Genomic DNA, 14,133 nt, shown 5'->3' on the forward strand with positions numbered 1-14,133 from the left:
ACAGCTGCGGGAGCATAAGTCAGAGCAGGTCTTGTTTCAAGACAGAGGGAAGAGAAAAGCCAAGGCGGGTGTTTGGGGTACGTCTGAGTTTATTATGATGAAGTGGCAACGAGGAGAGAAAAGACTGCGGAAAAGGGTGACATTCCGGATTGCTAACCAAACCTCAAGGTCTAAAAAGGATTTTTTTACTTCCCTGCAATTGCTACGACAGTGTTAACTAAAATCACTGCTGGGGAATGTAATATTGTATGGTTCAAAAGCTGTTTCTTGAATATTTGACTTTCTCCAACCACTGTGAGAGATGACAATGGAATTACGAATGGAAGAAAGCTCATAGAAGGAAGACAACCCTTATACCAAAGAGAGATGCTGAATATTTAGTTTTCACAGATTCTTATGAATTTTGTTAACAAGTCTTTCTAGAGTGCTTGTCCATTGTTCAGTATATAAGTTGCTTAGAGATTGCTGGTGCAGAGGGATAAATCTGAAAGCAGGGCCACTTCCTTTTCCTCCCTGTGGTAAGGCAAACCCCTTCTGCAAATAGCAGAAAAACTCCTGAGTAATCATCATTTTATAAATCACTTGAAATGGAGTCTTTAAAATACCATTTGTTGATCTGGTTAAGTTTCCTATGAAAATAGGACTTCAGCTCAAATATTCTGGGGGGTCCAGCAGGTAAATGCCATCCTGAATTCAGATGTATTAAAAATTTAGAGACGCACTAAACTTTAGAGCAGAAGGAACCTCTGAGATCAGCTAGTTAAACTGCCTTACTTTTCATTTGAGGCAAGTAGAACCCAGAAAGGTTCAGTGATTTGCCCCAAGTGGGGCAGCCACCAAAGCCCAAGTCTGGGCTAGAATCAAAATATTCTAACGCTCAGGCTAGTGATCTTCCACCACCTCTGCTCCTTCCTTTCTCTTTCTTTTTGAACGTTAAGGGTTGGAATAAGGTACAAATTTAAATACAGTCTCAACTTATTATCATCATCACTGGCTACATCTACAACCCAAACCAAAAATGCCTCTATATATCCAGCTTAAGATGACACAGGCAATTTCAAATCCTGCCCAGGAAATTTTAAAGCCTTCTAAATATGTCCAACAAAGTGTTTTAAACACTTATCAACAGAGTGAACTCAGTAACAGTGTATGGAGGGAAAAATTCAATTCTGTGTCTAAAAAAATATTTTGGAGTTTCATTGATATAGAAATCAAATTTAACAGCAGTGATTTTTTTTTTTCTTTTTTAAGTCTTGCAAGCACGGAGAGGATGAGATTATTCAAAACTGCTCAGGAGCAGCAATGATTATTTTAAGCTCATGATTCAACCAGTACATTAATTAAAAACTCCACCAACCCAAATTGACAGATCCTGATATCAATGGGACCAGAAGAATTAAAATAATAGTTGTCAAGTAAAAAATAGATTAAAGGGAGGAACAGCAGCAGATGTCAGAAGGACAAATGACAAGCGAGCATTGTGGGAAACTAGATGCATCTAATGGACAGCTTTTATGGATTTTTTTTTTTAACGAAGATCCTGGAAATAAACATACAGACAAGAAATAAATGCTTCTTCGAACCTTATTTCTGGAAGCTGGGTGGAAAAACTTGGCTAATATTCCTTGCTAAGGAGCAGGGAGAGGAGACCGCAAGTGCGAAAGTGCCAATACAACGCTAGGTGACTGGGAAGGGACCCGAGGCGGGGGAGAGAAAAGGGGATGGGAAAGGTAAGGATGAGGGGGGCCAACCTGGTCCCGAACCGGCCAGCACAAACTTGACCACAAGACGCCCATGTCCAATGCAGTCCTTCGTTCCCCTGGGCCTGCCCTTGGGCACCGGTGTGTGCCCCGCAGTCGACTCCCACGACCCTTCCGGGTGACTGACACCAGCCCCACAGGTCCGCGTTAATTTCTATTATTCCACTTCTTCCTCCGAGGAAGAGAGAGCTCTCTCGGCTGTCAACGCCCGGCAGCCAGCCGTGAGCGGGAAGCTTTTTCTTTGACATCTGTCAAACCCGGTGTTAGACTCAGCATCGCTGCGCCCTTCGCGGGTCTCCAGAACTCCAGGTCGGGCAGCAGGCCCGTGCCGTGGAGTACCTGCTCGCAGACCCACGAAGGATCCTCCCTGGGCTGCCCAGGACACAGACGGCGCAGGCCGGACAAAAGTTCGCAGGCTGGGGTCGGCCCCATCTCGGGCCAGGGATACCTCGGTGCAGCGCCAGCACCCGCGACGGGGCCAAAGGGGTGGAGAGGGGGTCCAGACTCCCCAAGCCCAGCGGAGACGCCCTCCCCACCCCCACTCAGCCCCGCAAGCTCCCGAAAGGGAAGTGGGGGGGGGGGGGCAAAAGCGGCATCTCTCGTCCAACGCCCTTGGGCTGCAGCCCTCAAGGATGGTACCTTCGGGGGTCTTTTCACCTCCGGAGATACATCCTAGCACTCGCCCTCAGCCTGGTCATTGCTCCCAAAGGGCGGAGCTGTCCCTTTAAGAGACAGCGGGCTGCTGCCACCCACCCCCCGTCAGGTAACTATGCCCGCGGAGGGGAGGTGGGTTTTCCCGCGGACTCTTTCCCAGTCCCTTTAAGGGCGCCTGCGGCACCTCTGTCCGCTCTACCCAGCAGCGCCAAACCCGGCAGGGGAAGAGAGGGGTGGACGGGAGCGGCGCCTTTAAGGGGCGCAGCCTCCCCGCCGCCCGGGTGGGGGCAGGGAGCGGGCACGGGCCCTTTAAGGCCGGCAGCGGGCACGTCGGGCAGGGCTCCCCGGCGGCCGGGCTGCGCCCCGGGCGGCGGCGGGGGCGCCGCGCCTGCCAGGGTGCTAACGGCCCCGACAGGGTGCCCGCGGCCGCGCCGCTGGCTGCGGCCAGCCCGACACTCACCGTGGCTCGCCGGGAGCGCCCGCGCCCGCGCCCCCACTCGGATCCCGCGGCGGCGGCGGCGGTGAGTCCGGCGCGGGTAAACAGGCACCTCCGTCCCTGACCTACTTTCTGCCTTCCCTAAATGTCGCACCACTAACCTACTTTCCGACCAATCCGCTCCCCGCCGGCCCAGGCCCGGCCCCCCGCCCACCAATCGCTGTGCCCAACCCCCCTTCCCCGCCCACCAATGGAGGAGTCGCGGAGCCCGGATACCTGCCTCTTCTCGCCAGCCAATCCGAGTGCTCTAAGGGAGCCGGTCTCGGCGGCATCCCCGGCCAATCCGGGAGCGGCTCGGCAGCCTGCTGGCCAGTTGTGTGTCAGCTAGACAGGCCGCTGGCCAATGGCTAAGCGGCAGAGGCAGGTTTACCTGCTACTTTCCCGCCACCAATCGCTTGGCGCACAGAAGCGCACGCCCCAAGGAGCGGGCCAATCCGCGCTCTTCCCTTGGATTTCCTCGCCCCTGTCCGCTCTCTTTCCCCTCAGGTCTCCCGCTAGCCTCGGCCACTGCGGGTGCGGACGGCGCACTCCCCGCAGTGGCTTGGGATGTCCCTCTTATCTTCTTCCCTGGCTTGCTTCTGGCTCACGTCTCTCATTCCTCCTCCTCCTTCCCCCTTTTCACTCGAGGCATCATGACTAAAGCAGCATTTCCTCATTCCTCTCCCTTTGACTCCATCTAGGAAACTAATTTTAGGAATATCGAGTGCCCACACCCTTCCCAAAACATCTTGGTTTGCCCAAGTCCGAAGGAGAGAAGGATTACTTCGTATTTCTAGAAGTCTTTTCTATCCAAGTGTTTTTACGTTCTTTTCGCTTGCCCTGACCTCCAAGCGTCACATTGGAGCTGTCATTCTCGTTCAAGAGAGAAAATTCAAGCCTGCAGCGATTCCACTGCATTTCCTTTCAGTGGCCGCATTTTGCCCACCTACTGTGTGGCAGACGGCGTCGTGGTGGCTCTAGGCTCTACGTACAAAAGCTGTCGGGGAGAGAGACAGAGGAAACAGTTACAGAAAATAAGCATTTAGTAACAAGCTACAACTTGAGTACCAGGAGAGGACGGAGAATCTGTCTTATTTTTGCATCTCAAGCACTTAACAGAGGGCCTTTAGCACATAGAACTCCCAACCCTTTTAGATGTTAAACTCCCTGAATACTAGGACCTAATCTTTTTTGTTAGACCGGCCCCCTCCCCTATAGCACCTAACTGGAATTGGGGTGGAGGAGTGGGGGCGGCGTCTGGCTCCTAGCACATTTATTGACTGGATATGTGAACAAATAAATCTAAATCACTTCACTCAATCTTGTTTGACGCAGACTAGAACCTATGACTCTAGAATTCTAGCCTTTTACCTTGAAACAGACATTGTGTTTTAAACATTATAAAACTCTCCAAAGAAGATGTATAGATGGGAAATAGGCACATGAAAAAATGCTTAACATCGATAATTATTAGAGAAATGCAAATCAAAACTACAATGAGTTACCATGTCACATTGGTCAGAATAGCCATAATTTGAAAGTCTACAAATAATTAATGCTGGAGAGGGTGTGGAGAAAGGGAGCCCACCTACATTGTTGATGGGAAGACAAGTTTCCACTATGGAAAACAAGATGAAGCTTTCACAAAAAACTAAAAATAAAATTACAGTATGACCCAGCAGTCCCACACCTGGGCATATATCTGGACAAAACCATAACTCAAAAAGATACATACACCCTTATGTTCATAGCAGCACTATTCACAATAACCAAGACATGGAAACAGCTTAAATGTCCATTGACAGATGAAGGGATAAAGACTATGTGGAATATCTTTAGAAATGGAAGATGCCATTTGCAGCAACATAGACAGACCTAGAGATTATCATACTAAGTGAAGTCAGAAAGAGAAAGACAAATACCATACGATATCACTTATATGTGGAATATAAAATATGATACAAAATATGAATCTATCTACAAAACAAAAACAGACTCACAGACATAGGGAACAGACTGTGGTTGCCAAAGGGGAGCTGGGGTAGGGGAGGGATGGACTTGGACTTGGGGGTTAGTGATGTAGACTGTTACACATGGAAGGGATAAACAGCAAGGTCCTACTGTATAATATAGCACAGGGAACTATATTCAATATCCTGAGATAAATCATAACGGAAAAGAATATAAAAAAGAATACATACATATATATATACACACACACATGTATAACAGAATCACTTAGCTGTACAATAGAAATTAACACATTATAAATCAACTATAATTAAAAAATAAAAAAGTAAACATGGTGAAACTATTGCCTACCCCCAGCTCATTGCCAGGTACATAGTGGCTGCCCAATATGTGCTTGTGGCCCGAACCATTGACCATTTTCAAGGTTCACCAACTTCATTGGTAGCTTACTATTTTTCCTAAGTTTGCATGCAGGTAGAATCTAATTGCTGTTTACTTTGTCTCTACCCTGATTTCATGAGGAGACTACACTATGTACGTGTGATTTTAGCAATGTACTTGGCAAGACATTGTGGACAAGATGAAGAAATATAGAGTCTAGCATAATTCATTGGATGAATAACATCTTAAGAAATCATGACTTAAACATGCTGATTAGGGAGTCCTTGTTGACCTGAAGGAAGGGTGGAGGGCATCCACATTTGTGCAGCATCTACTATGTGCTTGCTAAGTGCTTCCCCTGCATCTTCCCTCTTAATCTGCACAATCCCAATTTACAGATGAGGAAACAAAGAGTTTAACCAGCTGACCCAAAGCCACACAGTAGATGGAAGAGCCATAAGTCAAACCAGGTTCGTTTAACTTCAAAATATTCAGGCTACACTAGTTACCATCAGGATGCTGGAAGACACTCTCCATGGCTCAGACTTTGGGACTTTTGTCAGTGCTCTGAATGAAAACTCAGAGGATTTGCACCAAATTTCCAGATAATACAAGGCCAGGAGGGAAAGAGACACCATTACATAATCTAAGCCAAATGCAATGGTGGAGCAATGGGCTGACTCTAACAGGGAGAAACGTGGGGGTCCCACCCTGGGCAACCAACTGCTGAAAGAGGTATCTTAGCAAATACATGTAAAAGCAAGACTAAAGCGTCTCAGGTGACCCAGTCTGAATTCTCAGTGAAGCGTGGCTGCCAAAATAAATGAATGATGATTTAGGCTGCACTGCCGGAAGTCTGACGTGTAAAGGAAGGCGGGGTTCGAGGGCTGCCCAGTGCTGGTTATTATACACATCCAGTATGGTCTCCAGTTAAGGCTTGGCAACGAAAGACCATCTACATGCACAGGAGAGGGACAAGGATGTAACAAGGCTTGGAGCTATGTCATATGAGGAAAGATTAAAGGAAGCAGAAGTTTTGCCCTGGGGGTGCAAGGTAACTGTCTTCATGTTTTTGAAGAGCTATCCTATAGAAAAAAAAAAAATAGACTTTTTTTTTTTTTTTTTTTGCCGCCCCTCAGCATATGGAGTTCCCAGCCCAAGGATCAGATCTGAGCAGCAGTTGCCACCGAGGCCACAGTTACAGCTATGCTGGATCCTTAATCCATTGTGCTGGGCCAGGGAGGGAACCTTCATCCCCGCACTCCCAAGATGCCACTGCTCATCCATTGTGCCACGGAGGTAACTCCAAAATTAGATGTATTTTTCAGGGTTCCACAGGGAAGAAGGGGGACCTGTGGGTAGAAATTCTAGGAGGAGTCAATATGAAGACCTTTATAACAATTAGAGAATCTTCTGCCTTGTTGAGTTTCTTGTCACAGAAAGGGTCCAAGTAAGAACTGGATGACTACACGGTGGGAGCGGGGTCAGCATAGGTATCTCTCAGGACTTGACTGCCCTGAGATGATGTAGTTCTACTCTCATATCTTGGGGTTTTCCTCTTGTAAAGTTTTTCACCCTGCTTTTTCCTATCCTCAGTGACCAAGCTACTGTTTGTCCTCACATACACCTGTCCTTCCATGTGTAATCGTGTTTTCCCTTTTGTCTCTCTCCATTGGAGATCCCAAACACCTCTGTCTTCCTCAAGTACCAGATTGCCTTTTAGTTCTGCCTTCCAGAATACCAGATCTGGCCACTGTCAAGATTGAAGTATTTACCTGGGTGAGAGTCCCCGTTGTGGCTCACCAGAAATGAATCTGACTAGTATCCATGAGGACACAGGTTCGATCCCTGGCATTACTCAGTGGGTTAAGGATCTGGCACTGCTGTGAGCTGTGGTGTAGGGCACAAATGTGGCCCTGATACCATGTTGCTGTGGCTGTGGCATAGGCCGGCAGCTACAGCTCCAAAATTCGACCCCTAGCCTGGAAACCGCCATACGCCACAGGTGCGGCCCTAAAAAGACAATAAAATAAATAAAATAAAACAAAATTTGCTTGGTGGAATTCCCACATGGTTCAGCAGATTAAGTATCTATAGGGGCCCTGGCTGCTGCTGTGGTGTAGGTTCAATCCCTGGCCTGGGAACTTCTGCATGCCATGGGTATGCCCCACCCCCCGCCAGAGTCACTGGACATGAATAGAATCCCTTGGATAAAAGGAAGGGAAAGGAGAACCTTTATTGAGTACCGACTGTGTGCCTTATTCTTTTAAATACATTTTCTAAGGTAAACTTCACTTCACACTAACCCCAGCAGCTGATGTGCTGGCTCTCCACACTTGCTAGGGGACAACTTTTATCAAGTTAACCTCTTTGTACCCCCAGTTTCCATATCTGTAACATAGGTATAGTCTAGTATCTACTTCATAGGATTATTGTGAGAGTTAAGTGAGGTAATAGATAGAAAGCCCTGAGCACAGTGTCTGGCACACAGTAAAGATTCAGTATGTATGAGGTTAACAATTTTATGAAATAGATTTTTACTGCTCCCATTTTACAGATAAAGTTAGTGAGGATAAAGTATTGCAATCTGCAGTAATTCCTCAAACTCTGATCAGTTCTGCTAGAATTAACTGGAGAGTTTTAAAAAAAAATACAAATTCTCAAATACCAATCTGGAAGATTCTGATTCAGTATTTTTGGGATCTGGGGTGAAGTCAAATTTAGGAACTGGTAGTCTAATGGAATAAGCACAGACTCTGAAGTCAGACAGATCTGAGGTCATATTCCAAGACCATTGTATTGAATGGAGAAGCTAATGACAGGACCAGGAAGTTATGCTTTTGTGCTCTCTTTGGAAGGAAGTTGAGAAGTCCTGAGATGACATGTTAAAGTTCTTGAAGAAAACTAAGTGGGAATGTGTTGATGTAAGCAGTAGTAATAAAAGCAATATTTTTTGGTCTTTTTTTGTCTTTTTACGTCTTGCAGCATATGGAGGTTCCCAGGGTAGGGGTCAAATTGGAGCTGTAGCTGCTGGCCTACACCACAGCTCACAGCAACGCTGGATCCTTAACCCACTGAGTGAGGCCAGGGATCGAACCTGCGTCCTCATGGATACTAGTCAGATTTGTTTCGGCTGAGCCATGACGGGAACTCCATAATAACGGCAATATTTACAATGAGTTGAGCACTGTTCTCGGAACTTTATATGCATTTACCCCATTCAATTTTCACAGGTTCCTCTGAGGTGACTACTTCTATTATTCCCATTTTTTAGATGAGGAAACTGAAGATCTGTGACTACTTAGACAGGCTGACCCCAGAGCTCATACTCTTAACTACTTCAGAACATCACTGCTTTCTTTGGACAATTTCTTTGGAAAGCAAAGAAACCTCATATTTTAGAGACATAGGTTCAGGAGTCATCAGTTCAAAGGTGGTGAGCCTAATTTTTAAAAAGTATTTCCGGTTGAGGAGTTCCCGTTGTGGCGCAGTGGTTAATGAATCCGACTAGGAACCATGAGGCTGCGAGTTTGATCCCTGGCCTTGCTCAGTGGGTCGAGGATGCGGCATTGCCGAGCTGCGGTGTTGGTTGCAGACGCAGCTCGGATCCCTTGTTGCTGTGGCCCTGGCATAAGCCGGTGGCTATGGCTCCGACTGGACCCCTAGCCTGGGAATCTCCACATGCCTCGAGAGTGGCCCTAGAAAAGGCAAAAAGACAGAAAAAAAGAAAAGAAAAGAAAAGAAAAGAAAAGTATTTCCAGTTGATTGGGGCTTCAGGAAGAGAAAAGGAGGATACCCAGGACTATGCCTCAGAGATAGGGATGCCATCTCAGACTTAGGGAATGCAAGAAACAGAAGCCTCTTCCACTAACTCAAGCCCAAAGGAGGAGATTTCTTGGGGGGAAACAAAGGTACCTCATGGAACCCTAGAGCAAGAAACACAGCAAATCCTCACAGAGGATTAGAACTGGGGCACCATGAGGCACCAAGCAGGTCCCATCTCCTCTCTCTGGGGCTGTGTGGCCACTGGACTGGTCTTTTCTCTGTCTGTCTGCTTAATGATTCTCTTTTTATGTAGCTCTTTATCTTCTACCCCATGTGGACATGGTAACAGGGTACTTCAGGGATGCTCTCAACCCCTAGTGGTGGGAGGGGGAGGGAGAAGTGCGGGGAGGGAGAGAGAAACAGGAGAGGATCTCAAAGTGGGGAGCATGTGCTGAGTAAGCATCCCCAAAGATGCCTACTGAAGTGAAGGGAGAATCAGAACAAAAGAAAATGATAAAAGCCAAAGAAAGAGAAGCGAGAAAGTGAAAAGCCACGTTTGGAAAACTTTGGAAGAAAGTCCCGATAGACATGTGTAGAAGCAAGATAAGGGAAACTTACACTTGAGCAAAAGGTTTTGGTTAGAACCACAATATACGAAAGCTGTTTTACTAAAACTGTTTCTAGCACCAGAATATCTGCTATAGGATACTGGGCAAATCAGGGACAGAAACGAGTGAAGATGACGTGGCATCAGGGAATACAGATGACTTTTTGAAGACTTTTGTTATTTAAGGAGAAATGAAAAAAAGAATCAAAGCTATTTCTTAGCACTCAACCCAATTGAAAGTAGTTTATGTGGATATGTGTATGTGTGCTTAATTTTTTTTTAAACCAAGGTGGACATATCTTGGAGCAAAAATGGAAATTAAAAAAAAAAAAATCAGGCATTAATGGGTGCCCATAACTCTTTCAGCTATTTTTTTTTTTTAAGGCCTTCCTTGGTTGATTTTGAAAGGGATGGTCCTAGCAGCTCAGAATGGGAGAGCAGTATACCTCATTTGGAATGCTTCCTAGACTGTGTAATTAGGCTTTCGACTAGATCTTGTTTGCAGACATGGCCAAGATTCCGAAGATCTTGGTGTTCAGATGTCAAAGGGGTTTTCCATTTGGCTGAGGGGTGTTTGCTAGAGGGAGCTAAAGCACCAGTGACCACATGGCTTCTCAGCAGAAGCCCTGAAGAACAAATAGACACTGTTTTCCAAAAACTGGCCTAGGTTTGCCCTGCTTTGCTGGAATGACCAGCACTCAAATTCATGTTCCAAATTAAAAAAAAAAAAAAAAAAAAGGTAGATTCTAGTTAGTCAAGCAAAGTGGAGTTTTAAGTCCAGCCATTTAAGAAATACATTAACTTTTTAAAAATTACAATATGCTTTTAAAATAGAAAAGAGGAGATGGATTGGGGGGATTTTGACCCAACACAGGATCAAAGCACAATACAAAAGTGTGGTAATTAAAATAATCTGGTATTGGTTTTGAAACAGACCAATGGATGAATGAAAAGGCACAGCATCCAGAAACAGATCCAAAGAACATAAAGATTGAGTATAATGTGACTGAAGATAAATTTTAAATTATCAGGGGAAAAAAAGATGTTTCAATAAGTGCTATTAAAACAACTAGCTAGCCATCTGGGAACACATAAAGCTTACTCTCTACCCTAATCTTTTCACTAAAATATAACTAACTGCTATTTAGGATTTAAATGCAAAGAGTGCAGTCTATAACAACATTAGAAGAAAATGTGAATATAATTTTTATAAAACTTGAAAGGCCTTTCTAAGTCTGACACAAAATCCAGAGACCATAAAAATAAAGGAGGATTATACAAATGTATGCACACACCTACACACCCACAACAGACTGTTAAGAAAGCACCATACAGGCGTTTCTGTCCGTAGCTCAGTGGTTAAGGAACCTGACTAGGATCCATGAGGATGTGGGTTCGATCCTTGGCCTCACTCAGTGGGTTAAAGATGTGGCATTGCCGTGAGCTATGGTGTAGGTTGAAGACTCAGCTTGGATCCCAAGTTGCTATGGCTGTGGCAGTGGCGTAGGTTGGCAGCTACAGCTCCAATTCAACCCCTCCCCTGGGAACCTCCATATACCACGAGTGCAGCCCTAAAAAGACAAAAGATTTAAAAAAAAAAAAAAGGCACCATACACATTCCCTTTAAGAGGTTTGAAAATGGGATAGTGAAGTATAAGCGATGCTTCAGGGGGCATTCTTTAAACCAATCATTTGTAATAGAAGAACTATTCTTTATGAAGTGTTATTCCTTGTAAAGCTGTCTTATTTTAGTGGCCCCCTCTCTCTTTTGTTTCTTTAAAATAAAAGTCAGTAATCTACAAGCACTATCTCAAGCAACAAAGCCTGTTTGGATTCTCTGCAGTTACCCTGGGTCCTTTATTTCCCTTATATAAAAGCTACTACTGATTCAAAACCTACCTAAGAAAAACTCCCATTTTTCACACAGATGTGTGTGCATTTTAAGAATGATTGCCACTCAAATATCTCCTTTCTCTCTGAAATTAAAAACAAAAACAAAGAAAAAAGAACTTCTGTGGCTCCCCCCATCATAAAACCAATACATATTTGTGACAAAAAATTCACAAACATAAAAAAGAAAATAAAATTAATCTATAATCTCATTAAGCTTATATAACCCCTGTCAAAACACTGATGCATTTCTTGTCCAAGTTTTCTTTATAATTACATTATATTGTGACCTACTTTTTATCACACTGAAATTTTGTTTGGTACCATGCTTTTTAAAATTATTCTAGCAGTTCCCATCATGGTTCAGCAATAGCAAACCCTACCAGTATACATGAGGACGAGGGTTTGATCCCTGGCCTCGCTCAGTGGGTTAAGGATCTAGCATTGCAGTGGCTGTGGCTGTGGCTTGGTGTAGGCCTGGGAACTTCCATATGCATCTGAGGCAGCCCTAAAAAGATGAATAGAATAGAATAGAATAGAATAGAATAGAATAGAATAGAATAGAATAGAATAGAATAGACCTATTGTGATTATTCCCCCATGTCATCAAGCCTTCTTCTTCAACATGAGATCTAATGATTACGGAGTATTCCATTGTATACATACACCAATATGCAAAACCCTCATATTGTTGCTAACTTCCTCTATTATAAACAGTTTTGAGTACAGGCTTATGGAATGGGCACAGCTATATCACTACCACACTGGGTCTCAGAGAATCTGTTAGTACAGACAAAGAATAAAACTTAACCTATTTTTTTTTGTAAGGTTTTTGGATTTTTCTGCTTCTGCAGCTACTTCTGTCTCCGTCATAAATCTTATGCTAAAGACACAGGAAAATTTATATGCAGTCCAATCAAAAACAAAATAGGAAATGACTATAACTTGATAAGTGGTCTTTGGAAAAATTTATTACCCTAATCCTATGTTTCAAAGGGCACTCCAGCTAGCAAAAGAATCGATTGGCAATAAAACTTACTGCAAATAAAGATATCCAAATCTTGAGCCTGAATAGAGTCATTTCATTTTGGTTGTATTGTTATTATCTTTGGCCCCTGTGTTGCATCTTTTCCTCTATTTACCTACTATTAAATCATTTCTTTGAGCATTCGTACACCTGCCAGAGAGAGGCAAGGAAATAGGATCAAATGATGTTACTTCTTAGCCCTTGGGAGACTGGAGAGGTGACAAAATTTGAAAGTCTCATCAAAACAAGGTTGTACAGGAGTTCCCGTCGTGGCTCAGTGGTTAACGAATCCGACTAGGAACCATGAGGTTGCAGGTTTGATCCCTGGCCTTAATCAGTGGGTTAAGGAACCAGCTTTGCTGTGAGCTGTGGTGTAGACTGGTGGCTACAGCTCCAATTGGACCCCTAGCCTGGGAGCCTCCATATGCCGCAGGAGCGGCCCAAGAAAATGGCAAAAAGACCAAAAAAAAACAAGGTTGTACACTGACTCCTCTGCTTGTAAATTCCCCTCACTCTCAGTGCCGCCATTCATGTTAATCTGGCTCACACCTGCTTCTCAGCTTAAAAGCCACTTCCTCAGGGAAGCCTTCCTTGACCTCCAAGGCATAAGAAGTACCCTGTACTTCCTCTCTCCAAGTCTTACTACCTTTGTAATTTCTTGTCTCCTCATAAACTCTGTGAGGTAGACGCCATGCCATAGTTCCCTCCCATTGCCTACAGCTTTCAAACTAGCAGCAGGTTCACAAAGTCAAATACTGTTTACTGTTTGGATGAGTGAAAAAAAAAGCAATGGAGAGATGTGAAAATTGGGCTGCTCTTCTTCCATGGATACACACGAGACACCTCCTTCCACAGCCACACGTGAGGTTCCCTCACTCCCTTCAATTACCCTCTCATCAGAGGAAACTCCCCAGACCACTCTTCATAAAGCAGCAGCCCCCCCATGTCACCCAACCCTGTCACACTCTGCTGCTTTTCCCTTCTAGGCTTGTCTGCGAACATTTTTTACTACCTGACATTTTGTTACTTTTTTTTTTTTCTTTTTGGTCTTTTGTCCTTTTAGGGCTGCACTCAAGGCACATAGAGGTTCCCAGGCTAGGGGTGGAATCGGAGCTGCAGCTGCCGGCTTACACCACAGCCACAGCAATGCAGGATCCGAGCCATGTCTGCGACTTACACCACAGCTCACGGCAACACTGGATCCTTAACCCACTGAACGAGGCTGGGATCAAACCCCCAACCTCATGGTTCCTAGTTAGATTCATTTCCGCTGTGCCACAACAGGAACTCCATATATTCATTTATGAATTGTATATGCCTCTCAGTAAGATCTGGGAGGGAAAGGGCATTTTTACTGCTGTAGCTCCCACACTTAGAACACATGCTAGCATACAGTATGTGTGTAAACATCAATTGAATGAATGAATAAATGAATGAATGAATGAGATTCCAGAACAAAACAAAAATTCCTTGTTTTGTTGATGACTTTCAAATTTTGCCACCTCTCAGCTCTCCCTTGGGCCATTCGAGCCTTTGGAGTGGTTATATCACACTTTAGCCAAATCCCCTACATTATAATATAGTGACAAAATAATTTAAAAAT

The 14,133-nt window shown here is 44.6% G+C and overlaps 1 protein-coding gene across 10 annotated transcripts in view; it reads right to left on the reverse strand.

Moving 5' to 3' along the window:
• BMAL1 (basic helix-loop-helix ARNT like 1) overlaps positions 1-3,011 on the reverse strand; it is a 128,974-nt gene extending 125,963 nt beyond the window's left edge. For 8 of the 10 annotated variants that reach the window (XM_047776248.1, XM_047776255.1, XM_047776253.1 and 5 more), the window contains exon 1: positions 2,875-3,011. The gene's annotated coding sequence lies outside the window, so the exon portion shown is untranslated. The remainder of the gene's footprint in view (positions 1-2,874) is intronic. The other 2 variants (XM_047776254.1, XM_047776247.1) reach the window with 2 other exon arrangements.
• Between the last annotated feature and the right edge of the window lie 11,122 nt (positions 3,012-14,133).

The sequence above is a fragment of the Phacochoerus africanus genome, chromosome 4 (genome assembly GCF_016906955.1).
Source record: "Phacochoerus africanus isolate WHEZ1 chromosome 4, ROS_Pafr_v1, whole genome shotgun sequence".
In the NCBI taxonomy this organism is placed as follows: domain Eukaryota; kingdom Metazoa; phylum Chordata; class Mammalia; order Artiodactyla; family Suidae; genus Phacochoerus; species Phacochoerus africanus.